At 43.0% G+C, this 14,770-nt stretch overlaps 1 protein-coding gene across 1 annotated transcript in view; it reads left to right on the forward strand.

The window, feature by feature from the left end:
- LOC147333619 (protein NLRC3-like) overlaps window positions 1–14,770 on the forward strand; it is a 231,567-nt gene that overhangs the window by 122,266 nt on the left and 94,531 nt on the right. The window lies entirely within an intron of this gene.

Genomic DNA, 14,770 nt, shown 5'->3' on the forward strand with positions numbered 1-14,770 from the left:
GGATCTAATCTATAAATTGAGCTGTGCCTGCTCACAGAACCTTTCCCACTTGACAACGTAGCAATCTCCTCTCCAAATTGTTGTTGCTGGAAAAATCTAATAATGGCAAGCTCAGCTTTCAGAAGATCCTTTGAAGATAGTCTGTACAGCTGCGGTTTCTTTACTTTCTCCTTTGTAGTACTTTTACAAATTGGGTTATCTGAGTAAGGTTGCGGTCCTTTTTTCTTATCTCTCATTGAACGAAGGATTGCCTTCAGTCTAAGGAACCAAGCAACAGCAACCTTGAGCCTTCTCCAGTCTGAGAAGTACACCATCAATTGACATGTAGCATCAAGCAAGTCTTTTACCTGAGTAACATTTACTGTGGCCTCACCTTTGACTTCAGGGTGCTCTGGTTCTAAGGAGCATTCCATTAAATTGGTTGGCCAATCACTTTCTGGCTTCTGCAGAAAGCTTGGTCCTTCGATCCAGCGGCTGCTATGAACAACGTTCCCAGCCTTGAGCCCTCTTGTAGCATCATCTGCTGGATTTTCCTTTGAGCTTACATATCTCCATTGTGATTGTTTAGTTGCAGTTGTAATGAATGAGACTCTGTTTGCCACAAAGGTAAGGAATCGTTTATCCTCATTCATTATATATTTGAGTACAGATGTACTATCTGTCCAAAATATAGATTGCTCGAGTTTCATTTTCAACTGAGCCCTTAACATGAGATCCACTCGGACGGCAACTACAGCAGCTGTTAGTTCCAGACGTGGAATAGTGACAGGTTTTAAAGGTGTTAGTTACTCTTGCCTTGCCCATCAAGAATGCGACGTGGATGGATTTCCTATTATCTTGCATGCGCAGATATGACACAGTTCCATATCCAGATTCACCAGCATCTGAAAAATGGTGTAGCTGTGCATGTGAGAGAGGTCCAAACTCTCTTGGTTGTATACACCTTTTAACCTTGAAATGGGAAAGCATTTGCAAATCACTGAGCCAACCTTTCCACCTTTGCAACATGGTTTGGGGTATTGGTTCATCCCATCCCAGTTTCCTTTTGCAAAGCTCCTGCTGCATTCCTTTGGCAGGCAGCAGGACTGGTGCAAGAAATCCCAATGGATCGTAAATGGAACTTGATATTGATAACATTCCACGCCTAGTACAGGATTTTTGAGGGATATCCATTTTGAAGTTGAATGTATCAGTTTCCACACACCACTGCAAGCCCAGAGCTCTTTCTACCGGAAGTTTGTCTCTGTTAAGATTTAATTCTTTCCAGTCTTTAGCCCTTTGCTCCTCAGAGATACTTTGCAACAGGGTGCGATTGTTACTGACCCACTTGGTCAGTGTAAATCCTCCCCTTTGACAGAGTGCTGCAAGATCTTTGACCAAATCAACAGCATCTGAGGTGGAGGCCACACTCTTTAAACAGTCGTCCACATAGAAGTTCTCTTTCAGCGTTTCACATACCTTGTCTAGGAATTCAGTTTGATTGTCCTCAGCTGTTTTTCTCAAAGCGAAACTGGCGCAGCTCGGGGAAGATACTGCACCGAACAGATGAACAGTCATGCGAAACTCAATTATGTCCTTGCTCAGATCTCCATCTGGCCACCATAAAAAACGCAGAAAGTCTCTGTCCTCTTTGGCAACTTTAACTTGATAAAACATTGCCTTTATGTCACCCATAAATGCGACTGGATCCTGTCGAAATCTAAGAAAAACCCCAAGCAATGTGCTTGTGAGATTAGGACCTTGTAAGAGCTGCTTGTTTAATGATGTCCCCTGGAATGATGCCCCACAGTCAAATACAATTCTTATAGATCGTTTTCTGGGATGGTAAACTGCGTGATGAGGAATGTACCACTTCTTTCCATTTTCGCAAGACAGCTGCTGTGAAGGTATTTGCTCTGCATATCCATTACTTATCATCTCGTCCATAAAGGTTTTATATTCTTTATGCAACTGTTCATTCTTGAGAAGTTGTCGTTGTAGACTTTGCAATCTTTGTTTAACTATGGAGAAATTGTTTGGCATCTTTATGTTATCCCTTTTAAAAGGTAACTTCAAACAGTAGTGTCCATCTTCCATTGTTGCAGATTTTTCCATGATCTTCATGAACTTAAGGTCCTCCCTTGACAAACCCTTTTCCTCTGTAACCCTTTCATTAAAGTCATAGTTATATTGACTTTTCAACATCTCCTCCAGCTTACAAACAGATATCCTATTTACAACTGTTGGTGGGTGCTCGCTGTCCAAGTTGCTTTTGCCATCTTCCATGGGCCCATTTATGACCCAACCCAATGCTGTTCTTATAGCATATGGGCCATTCCCCTGGCTATGAATGACCTCCCATGGTTCCAATAACTTGGGAGCGTTGCATCCAATCAACAGGTCCACATTAGCCATTATGTGGGGAATTTGAACCTTTGACAGATATGGCCACCTGATCAGATCTTCTTCCTTTACAAAGTTATCCGTGGTGACAGGCATCCTTTCCTGTGTTAGGATTTCTGGAAGTTTATAGAAGGCATTGCTGCCTAAACCAGAAACTTCAAGACCAGTAAGTGAGTGGGCAGAGACTACCTTTTCTTGACCCATCGTTTGTAACAGGAAGTGAGTTCCTTTGCCCACAAGATTTAGCTTTTGCATGAGGTGCTCTGAACAGAAGCTAGCTGAACTGCCAGGATCTAAAAAAGCATATGTCTGTATGACATGACTACCTTTAACAGACTTTATTTGAACTGGCAGAATGGAAAGCAAACCGCTTTCTCTTCCGGCCCCTGTATGACCACAAGTTTTTACATTCTTTGAAGAGGAGGGCTCTCCATAGCATTCAGGGCTTACCTCATTGTTATCAATATGGAGGACAGTGGGATGACCTTTACCACACGTTCTACATATCAAACGCTTAGCACAGTCCTTGCTTATGTGCCCAGCACCTAAGCAACCAAAACACAGCCCTTTCTCCTTTAGAAAAAGCATTTTGTCTCTGTGCTTCTGTAGCCGCTAAGACTGGTGGACCTAAATCTTCACCACCACGTCTGTATACATACAAGCAGAAAGGGGAGTGAGCGGGTCAGCGCTCAGGGCACAGAAACTAAGCTGGCTTCAAACACCATTTATTTCCATAAAAAAAAAACACAGCCAGAGTCACAAATACAAGATAAAATTCCCCGTATACAATAAAAATAGTGTTGCAACCCACTAAAAACCCTGCCGGCAGAAATAACTATACACTATTAAAACAAGGCTAAAGCATGTTTTCCATATGCTAAAATTACCCTCCCATAGTCCCATAATCCCACAGTCCAGCCACACATGGGCGAGTGGTCCTTATATGAAAGAGACAGGAGAGGAACTTCTCTTCCGGTATGGTAAAACTCGTCAGCAGCAGACCAGGGAGGAGGCTCCTATCGCAGACCTGTCTCCTCCTGACAGCGCGTCGCCGCACAGTCCCGCCCCACTCCACACCTGAACACGGCCTCCCTCGTCTCACCGTCAGATGCAGGCAGAAGGGCATCCCTGCCCTGTTGTGCATTGCAGCCATCGCCACCCACTGTTGCTGTTCCTGCGTTGGGACTGGATCGCCGAACGACTCGCGGCACCCCACAGTCAGGCAGCAGTTCCTTCCACACACGTGCGGGCTTGCACGCGTTCCTTTTTCTCCTGCTCACCTTTCGTGCGTCACTCCTCTTTTTGTCTCTGCGCTCACTATCCCCTTTAACAGGTCAACCTGGCGGCTGATAGGCCACCTTGGGGAACGCCCCCACCTCACAGGTGCCTACAATTGTCTGTTTAGTCCGCAGTGGATTAAAGGAACATGGTACAACATTAACACACATAATATAAATATGAGGATAAAACCATGCCGTATACATATAAATAAACAAACATGCAATATAAATATCACAATAAAATCATGCAAATAAAATCAACACTATGTACCAATACACAGATTGATAAAACATAAAAACACAAATTTCCACTGTGTGACACTTCTTCCGCCGAAACTGTTGACACTCCTCCAGTGTGTGTCGTTGAGTACAGCAGACACAAGATGGCTTTACTGTAAAGTCATGGCTTGTTGTAGTAATCAGCCTTTCCGTGCTGTAGGTTTTATTCATGTTCATGGGTGTGGCTGTAGCAGCAAAGCTGTTCCCTTTAATTTGTTTGCTTGGCTGTGACTTCAGTCTGTTGTCAACCTTTGAGACAGGGCTTGTTGACGTTACATTCTGAATGTCCCCAAACAAAGGAGCCGAAAGAATTTTCACCTGCCTTTCAATAAATGCAACCAAATCTTGAAACCGAGCTCTGTGTTTAGAGGTTTCCAATATATCATATGCAAACGCTCGCCATTTCTCTCTCATTTTATATGGCAACTTGCACAAAATGATTTTCATGTTCACTGGCATGTCCAGTTCCTGCATATGTTGCAATGTTTTCATGACATTACAACTCCCACGTAAGAAAAGAGAATATGCTTGCAATGATTTCACATCTTCATTTTTAATTGCAGGCCAAGATAACGCCTTGTCAATGTAAGCAGTTGCAATTTTATATTCATTTCCAAAGTGTTCTTTGAGCAGTTGCTTTGCTTTGCAGTTGCTGCCTTGTCCTGCAGCCATATGTTGACAACTGCGTACCAGCTCTCTCGGCTGTCCTGTTGTAAACTGCTCCAAATAATACAAGCAGTCCCTCTTATTGGCCTTTTCTTCCACTCCTTGTTCAAACGCATTAATGAAAGAGATGTACTGAAGAGGATCACCATCGAATACAGGTATTTTCCTGGATGGTAATGACGATGCACGCTGATGCTGAACAAGGGTTGCAGTTATTTCATTTTGTCTTTGTAAAATGGTACAAATGTCCTCCGACCGTCCTTCTGCCGCTGTAGGAATTGACCTGGGCGATGGAGGATCCACATTGTGAAATTGCGTTGTGATGACCGTTTGAGCTTGTGGCTCACTTTCAATTTCCGTTCCTGGCAGGATCATTGCAGATATGTTGCTTTCAGTCTGTACTATTTGCACTGCAGGTTTATCTTCATTGACTGGTGTACTAGGCTTGACTGTGGCTGAAGCAGCTGTTTTCTTGATTTCACTTTCATAATATGAATTCATAGCATTGGACGATGTGTTTGATATACTTTGAACTTCAGCAGCTTGGAGAACAGCTAACTTTGCAGAAGAGGCAGAAAGCAACGCTTCAAGCTCAAGCTGTTCACGTTTCCTCCTTAGCTTTAGCTCTTGCTCCTCCAAAGCATGCTTCTCTTTTAGGACTGCCATACGAGCGAGTAATGCTGCCTTTTCTGCTTTTGCTTTGATTTTGGCAGAAGAAGTTGTGCTCACTTTACAACTAGATGAGCTTTTAGTGACTGAAGATTTACCAACAACATTTGAAACACTGTCCTCTGGCTTAACGCCATCATCGACACCATGATCACCCTTTAAATGTAAATGTTCGCAACCTGACAACCATTCTTTCACTTCATAAGTGAACTCATCATAATGCATTGTTTTTGCTTTAAACCATGTTTCATGCTTTTCTTTTTCATCATCTGGTAACAAACACATCAATGAACCATGAATTGTTTTTGCTTCATTACACAAACCAACAAAATCATTGAATGATGCTTGAACCATAGAAGTTTCATTTTTTTCCATTGAGACCCTTATACTCTCTTTTACCTTATTAGCTTTATTTAATTTAGCTTTTCTATCACGTTGCAGCCTGTCTAGTCTTTTTCCTTTTCTGGATGTGTCCCAGCCTTGCTGGCGTTGCTACTTTGCACAGCTGATTCTGCAGCAGGCTCCGGGGGCCTGTCAGCAGCTTTATTTGTGTCCATAGTTCAAATGTTCCAAATTCAAATATTTATCAAGTATTGAGGGTTTTTGCGCACATGCGAAAGTTTGTTTATAAATCAGTTTTATTCGGGTTGACCACCAATGCATTGGAATTACATCTTCTTAAATAAGTGTGCACACTTTTATAAATGGCCATTTATTAGTAGCGCCACTCATACCTTGCGTTGGGCGCCATACTGATTCCGATGAAGAATTCTGAGTCCTCTCCAACATCCACGGAACAATCGCCAAGCATTCCACCTCGTCAGCTGACAGACCGCTAGTCCAGCTGTCCGCTCCTCGTGAAACCTCCACTTTCCAAACGGCATTCAGCTCTCCGCGGCGATCGATCACTCAGACTTTAATTGTCCTGTTTGCGCCGAGTCTCCAAAACACCACGGCGAAGTTGGCACAAACTTTTCCCCAAAGAAAAGAAGTTTGTGACTCTATGGTAGAGGCTAAGCCTACGCTTGAAGCCACTGAGGTGGTCGTTAACGGGGGTGACGCGATGTCACTGGTATGCATGAATTAAGTTCACAGTCCAATAAATCCAGCAGTATGTATCTTGTCCTTTTTGGTCTTTATTCCGTATCGACTTAGCATAACAGCGCAACGGTCACAAACTGTTTGCCTTCTCAATGACACACCTGACGTCGATTACGTGCGTCTACCTTAAATACCTTTACATTACATAATCAAAACAGAAAAAGGTGACCTCTAGTGACCACATAAGGTATTAACCCAAGAATGGCTCCTACAATAGAAGCTCAGCATTTCACCTTACAGACAACTTTGGTACCTGTCAGAATGCCCACTCTGTCCCTGCTAACAACAACATTACTGGATTACTTTTTGAAATGAAAGTAACCCTAATTAAATTTATTAACATGGTTCCAATCAATGTTCCCTCTAAGCTGTGTGCGTGCACAATTGCGCACTGCTGGCACGGTCTCTGCACACAGAAAACCTGTGTTGCACACAAAAATAAAATCTAACCTGAATTGAAATTGAAATTAAAACTTTAACACTGCAATACAGAATTGTTAGTCAGTCAGACCAGCTGCTCCAGTATGGGATAAGAACGATGCCACCTTATCCCAAAGTCCAGCCGATAATGCGATTCACATTCGTATATACGCAGCTAAGCGTTGACAGGCTATGACAGCGTCCTTATGTGCCGACACCGGTGTTTTAACTAGCAAAGCGGCTGATGTGGAGTGAAGCCACGTTAATGACAACGTGTACAACCATTGGAGATGTGAGCAGGACAGACGGAACAATTGACAGAAAACGTTTATACCAGTTTTTAAATTGTGTTGATAGGCCAGAGTTATGATAAAATATCTGTAGTGTTTGGTTTTCTTCCTGAATACTATGGTTGTTTATATTTACTGCGGGAAGAAACGGTAAAAACTTTGTTTTATAAGGAAAACACTGGAAAGCGCTCTCCGCCTGTGAGCAAAAACAAAACCAAAAAAACTCCACCCTTTCCTTTTGGTCGAAAAATGTACCATGTCGACCAATCAGAAAATGATATGGCAATGCGGCTTTAGTTGTTTAGGAAGGGAGGAAGTTTTAGGAGTAGTCAGTAGTTTTGTTTTGTGTGTCAGAACAATGAGGCGACTGCTGAATGTTACAGCAGTGATACATCTGCTGCTGTCAGGCCTGCAGGTATCAGGCTGATGTTCTGCTTTATCTCATAGTGGACAGAAATTACTTTTTTGGAGTGGCACAAATAATATGTGTGGCATCAAATTTGATGCAGAACAGCTGATTTTTCTATAAATAGTTTGAAATGTTTATTTAAAAAAATACCTTGGCTGCATTTTTAGGTAAACAGCTGCAAAAAACTTTGTTTGCAAAACTCTGTAACTTTTTTGAAGAAGTAACTATATAATTAATTTCCCAACATTGGTCATTATTTACTGTATTTTGCAGACAGAGAGTTACAGACTCTCTCCCAGACCACAGACTCATAATACAAGTCAGAGCTTTATATAAAAAAAAAGAAAGTTGTGTTTTCAAAGTTGGAGTTCAAGTTATTTTTACTTCCAATAGTGTTAACATACTACACAGGTCATGAACAAGATTGTTTTTAATTTTCATTGTAAGTGGGCTAAAGCAGTTAATTAAAAGTAGTCTAACATAAATGTAAATGCTGTAATTTGATTATTTTAATAAACATGTAACTTGGATGGATTCAATGCTGGCGTGACCACAGTGCACACGTCTAATGTTGCTCACAGTGGTCCAAGGGACGCTCAGGAAGTTTGTGTGTTCGCTCAGACACGTGAAAAATTTGAGGGAACATTGACTTCAGATTAAAACTTAAGAATCAATCTTTAATTCTCCATGAGGTAAACAAAAGACATTGCAACAACTTTGTTAAAGAGTGAGCAGGTTGGTACAAAGTTCTGCAAAGGAAACTCTTGGTGAAGAAAACATCTGAAGGTCACTTTTTGTCTTCTCACTGGAAGAGATGGTGTTGCAGTCTCTGCTCTGAACACCACAGGATGTTCAGAGCAGAGACATTGATACCACACATTGGCAGTGTTGGGACTAACGCGTTATTAAGTAACGCATTACAGTAACTACGTTATTATTGTGGTAACTAGTTAGTATGCCAACATCAGGAACGCATTAATCGTTACTGGGTTTAGATTTAAATAGGATAGGGTCGTTATTTGTTACTTCTTGCGGTGGCTATCGCGAAGCTTCCACAGATTCAGTAAGATTAGCAAGTGGTGGAGGCCAGCAGGTGGAGGAGGGAAAGGGGACGCAGGAGGAGCAGAGACCCGAGACAGCCGCCGGTCGCACGACTGCAAAAATCGGCTCAAATGGGCCAAAAATTGCACAGTGTAAACCCAGCTTAAGGAAACAGTCCAGTAAATCAGACCTTCCCAAAGTGAGGGGCCCGCCCCCTAGGGGGGCGCAGAGCCATGGCAGGGGGGGCGCAGGATGAAAAGGGGAAAAAAAAAACAAAAAACACTTGGACACTGCTAGCATGGGCGCCTACAGAAATGCAAAGCAGGAGATAAAGCATCGCTGAAAATGTTTCCAAACCAACTTCATTCTAAGCCAGGGGTGGGCTGCAGGTGTCCCTGCAGGTTTTAGATGCGTCCTCGAACCAACACAGCTGATTTAAATGGCTAAATTAGCTCCTCAACATGTCCTGCAGTTCTCCAGAGGTCTGGTAACGAACTAATCATGTGATTCAGGTGTGTTGACCTAAGGTGAGATCTAAAACCTGCAGGGACACCGGCCCTCGTGGACTGAGATTGCCCACCCCGGTCTAAGCCAAAGACTAGAAAATATGGTGAAGCATATCTTCCCTTTGGTTTCACTTGCTCAAGTGCCGAGGTAGGTCTCCCTGCAGGACTGGTCTTCCCTTCTTTGGGAGCAGCGCTGGGCTGTTCAAATCACGGACAAACAGGATCCCACATTTGTGATTTTTAGTTCACAAACACTTCTTGTAATGACTAACTATACCTAACATTTTGGAGATATACATACTATACTATACTTTATACAGTAAAGTTACAGTGGGATACAAATAACATCAGGCTGATCCTGCCACGATTTGTCCCCCGGTTCAAATCACAGACAAACAGGATCCCACAGCTGTTTATGTTTTTAAACCCATTTTGCACAGAGAGGCATTTTTTGAAAAATGTATTGAGATCAATGTTGAATATTATTACACAGGAAAAAAACAACTACATGTAAAATAATCCCACTGTGACGCCTCTGCCTTTGTAAATGGAGGGACAGTAACTGCGTGTGTGTGTAAGCGTGTTAACCTGCAGATAGTCAGATTAACAGTATTTTGTCTCTATCTCCCATTCTGCAATGTATCCCATGTAAACAATAACGTGGCGCACAGCGTGATGTGAATAAAGGCGCATACCTTTGACGTTGCGTGACGAACTCTGTATTCCTCGTCCACACGTAAACACAAAAAAGGAGTCTCAGTTTTCGGTGATTCAAAACGCCGTTTAGGTGCGGACGTAGCGTAAAAGAGTTAGTAGTTTATTTTATTACTACCTGTAATTTATTGCAGATTACTTGTATTTGCTTAATTGTTTACTAAATGTTTGAGGTGTGAAATAAACCGCAATAGAGCAAAATATGGGTGTGTGTGGTTGGAGGATGTGTGCGTGCATATGCGTGCGCACCCGGGGGGGCGCGAACATTTTTCTTGTAAAACAAAGGGGGGCCCAGCAAAAAAAGTTTGGGAACCACTGCAGTAAATCAAGGAGAAACTCAGTGAGAATCTGTCTGCAGAGAAAAGCATCAATCTGCTCCACTGTCTGAATGAACTGAATGCTCGTTCTCTAGTGGAGCAGATCCAACAGTCCCTGAGTTCAGGAAGTCTCTCCACAGATAAACTGTCTCCCGTTTAGTGGTCAGCTCTGGTCTTCATAAGATAAGATAAGATAACTCTTTATTGTCATTGCACAGTCATACATAGTACAGTAGTACAATGAAATTGGAAAAACTGTCCTACGTCGTCACTACATATAACACAACACGACACGATATGACACATCACAACACAACAAACAACACAACACAGTATATTAACTTAGTATAAAAAAGAAGAATAAGTGTATTTGTATTGCACACTGTTATTATTGCACATTAATTATTATTGCACCTTGTTATAAATATAAATATTATTGTTATCGTTTTAAACATTGTTACCTCCCCCTAAAAAGTCCAGGGAGGTATCCAGTCAGGTCAGCTATTTACATTGATCAGGGCTATTGCCCTGTTGTAAAAGCTGTCCTTGAGTCTATTTGTTCGGGACCTCAGCAGCCTGAACCTCCTGCCAGACGGCAGCAGCTTAAACACCCGGTGTCCTGGGTGTGTGCAGTCCCGTAGGATGCTGCGTGCCCTCTTGAGACAGCGAGTGCTGTACAGGTCCTTCAGGGAGGGAAGAGGATGTCCAATGATTTTTTGGGCCATGTTGATGACCCTCTGGAGTGCCTTTCTGTGTGCTGTGGTGCAGCTGGAGAACCACACACCGATGCAATATGTCAGCACACTTTCAATGGAGCAGCGGTAGAAGACGGTCAGCAGCTCCATTTTTCTGAGGATTCTCTGAAAGTGGAGACGCTGTTGGGCCTTCTTTAAGACCGCAGAGGTGTTAGAGCTCCATTGGAGGTCTGTGTCTATGTGCACACCCAGAAACTTGAAACTGGAGACCCTTTCCACGCACTCCCCGTTGATGCTGACAGGCTGCAGGCTCATCTTACCGTCATCAGAAGAAGATCTGGATGTTGTATGGAATATCCTGACCTATGAACTTCTATCCCTGAGATTCAATTGTACAGTTTGAGCAGTAGCTGAATAACGCGACTTAAAAAAATCGCACAGTGTATGCCCAGTTTAACCAGGTCAGACATTTTAATTCCTGTAGTCATGGTCAAAGCCATGTTTCAGAAAACATCTGAAACTGTCTCCACAGTGACACGTGCTACTACACTCGATGATCTGTGATGATAAACCTGCAAAGCTTTTAATAAACGTCCTTATTATAAACCTGCTGTCTGTGAGTAACTTTGATGAGCAAGTGGCCAGATCTCATTTTGAACATGTTGAGACTGTAAAGATTCTGTGCTTCTAACACGGTTTCTGCCTCTGTGAACAAGTGAGAGTGTACAATAATAACTCAGTGCAAAGCACAACAAACTGAGTCATTAGATATGATCTCCCCTCGTTATGTTTGCAATTATAACAATGGAGGTTTTCACTCTGGGCGTGTGTCAGCTTCACATGTCATGTGATCAGGTGTGCTCTATAACGCTGTGAGGAACCTTGGAGTCATTTTTGACCAAGACATGTCCTTCAACGCACATATTAAACAAATATGTAAGACTGCGTTCTTCCATTTGTGCAACATCTCTAAAGTTAGAAATATCCTGTCTCAGAGTGACGCTGAAAAACTAGTCACATTTATTACTTCCAGGCTGGACGATTGTAATTCATTATTATCAGGATGTCCAAAAAACTCCCTGAAAAGCCTTCAGCTGATCCAAAATGCTGCAGCAAGAGTCCTGACAGGGACTAGAAAGAGAGAGCAGATTTCTCCTGTTTTGGCTTCCCTTCATTGGCTTCCTGTTAAATCCAGAATTGAATTCAAAATCCTGCTCCTCACATACAAGGTCTTAAATAATCAGGCCCCATCTTATCTTAATGACCTTGTAGTACCATATCACCCTATTAGAGCACTTCGCTCTCGCTCTGCAGGCCTACTTGTTGTTCCTAGAGTATTTAAAAGTAGAATGGGAGGGAGAGCCTTCAGTTTTCAGGCCCCTCTTCTGTGGAACCAGCTTCCAGTTTGGATTCGGGAGACAGACACTATCTCTACTTTTAAGATTAGGCTTCAAACTTTCCTTTTTGCTAAAGCATATAGTTAGGGCTGGACCAGGTGACCCTGAATCCTCCCTTAGTTATGCTGCAATAGACGTAGGCTGCCAGGGGATTCCCATGATGCATTGAGGTTTTCCTTTCCAGTCACCTTTCTCACTCACTATGTGTTAACAGACCTCTCTGCATTGAATCATATCTGTTATTAACCTCTGTCTCTCTTCCACAGCATGTCTTTATCCTGTCTTCCTTCTCTCACCCCAACCAGTCGAAGCAGATGGCCCCGCCCCTCCCTGAGCCTGGTTCTGCTGGAGGTTTCTTCCTGTTAAAAGGGAGTTTTTCCTTCCCACTGTCGCCAAAGTGCTTGCTCATAGGGGGTCATATGATTGTTGGGTTTTTCTCTGTACCTATGAAGCACCTTGAGGCGACTTTTGTTGTGATTTGGCGCTATATAAATAAAATTGAATTGAATTGAATTGCTCTGGTCTTGAGTTTGTTTTCATAATAAATATCTAAATAAATAAAAGACATGTTTTTCTCTTAAAGGCTAACAGTCAGTCAGAATGAGGCTGGACTCAAACACAGAAAGGTGTTTTTATCCAGATGAGCCCAGAGAAGAAACACGAGTGTTCACAGACATCAGAACCTCAGAGGTGAAACATGAGGTTGGAGTCCTCCTCAGCATTCAGAAGAGCTGCTGTGAAACCTGGAGTACTCATGACAGACTCTGATGGCAGAAACACACCATGATTCAAAAATAAAGAATATGACAAACATGGAGCTCCTGATCCTCCTGCATGAGAACAAGCTGACATGAGCGCTGTGTCTGAGTGTCTCCCTTTCACAGTGAGAATAACAGAGCTGCTGATCTGAGCTCACAGTCATTAAACTGACCTGAGGTCAGCTGCTAGGACATCTCTGTGCTCCTTACATATGAATATAAACCATGTGACCTCACCTCAGTCGTGTGGATGACTGTAGTCATAGAAGAGTAGAGGTGTAGCAGGTGGTGTGAGGCTAAGGAGGAAGAGGTGGATTCTAGTCAATGCAGTACTTAGAGGCTCCACCAGAGGGCTCTGTTAAGTCCTTATTGTAATACAGTTACTGTGTGCAGTTATACCTGATACAACATCTGCACTTATTTAAATCATACGCGTAAATGCTGTCAGTAAATGATTGATTCCTATTTATTCTACTTCCTGTTGACTAGTTTTATTAAAATGAAACATTTAAGCACAGCTGATCGAGTGACTGGACGTAAACAGGTAATGGATTTCATGTAACAGGTTCACAGCTGAATCTGGGCCTGTGGTGCCAAAGTGTTCAGACCTGGTGAATGACCTGCAGAGAGCTGGGACCAAAGTAACAAAGGTCACCATCAGTAACACACTACAACGGCAGGGAATCAAATCCCGCAGTGCCAGACGTGTTCCGCTGCTGAAGCCAGTGCATGTCCAGGCCCGTCTGAAGTTTGCCAGAGAGCACATGGATGATACAGCAGAGGATTGGGAGAATGTCATGTGGTCAGATGAAACCAAAGTAGAACTTTTTGGTATAAACTCAACTCGTCGTGTTTGGAGGAAGAAGAATACTGAGTTGCATCCCAAGAACACCATACCTACTGTGAAGCATGGGGGTGGAAACATCATGCTATGGGGCTGTTTTTCTGCCAAGGGGACAGGACGACTGATCCGTGTTAAGGACAGAATGAATGGGGCCATGTATCGTGAGATTTTGAGCCAAAACCTCCTTCCATCAGTGAGAACTTTGAAGATGAAACGAGGCTGGGTCTTCCAACATGACAATGATCCAAAACACACCGCCCGGGCAACAAAGGAGTGGCTCCGTAAGAAGCATTTGAAAGTCCTGGAGTGGCCTAGCCAGTCTCCAGACCTCAACCCCATAGAAAATCTGTGGCGGGAGTTGAAAGTCCGTGTTGCTCGGCGACAGCCCCAAAACATCACTGCTCTCGAGAAGATCTGCATGGAGGAATGGGCCAAAATACCAGCTATTGTGTGTGCAAACCTGGTAAAGACCTATAGTAAACGTTTGACCTCTGTTATTGCCAACAAAGGTTATGTTACAAAGTATTGAGTTGTATTTTTGTTATTGACCAAATACTTATTTTCCACCCTGATTTACGAATAAATTCTTTACAAATCCTACCATGTGGATTCATGGATTTTTTTTTCACATTCTGTCTCTCACAGTTGAAGTGTACCTCTGGTGCAAATTACTGACCTCTGTCATCATTCTAGGTGGGGGAACTTGCACAATCGGTGGCTGACTAAATACTTTTTTGCCCCACTGTATCTTGGCAGCATCATCTCGAATGACGGGGTCTCTGATCGGGATGTCGACGCCAGAGTAGGGAAGGCGGTTGTGTCCTGCGACGTCTCCAACCTATTTGGAACTCGACCTCCCTGAATGTTAGGGTCAAGATCAGACTATTGAACTCTATTGTCTTTCCTACTGCACTATACGCTAGTGAAACCTGGCGCTCAAGAAGTGCAATTACTCAACACCTGAACGTGCTTCAACAACGTGGCCTGTGGCGAATCCTGAGA

This window comes from Aulonocara sp. 'chitande type north' Nkhata Bay, linkage group LG3 (genome assembly GCF_057382095.1).
Source record: "Aulonocara sp. 'chitande type north' Nkhata Bay isolate Kocher_YH1m ecotype deep benthic linkage group LG3, A_spYH_male_GT1.1, whole genome shotgun sequence".
NCBI classification, from domain to species: domain Eukaryota; kingdom Metazoa; phylum Chordata; class Actinopteri; order Cichliformes; family Cichlidae; genus Aulonocara; species Aulonocara sp. 'chitande type north' Nkhata Bay.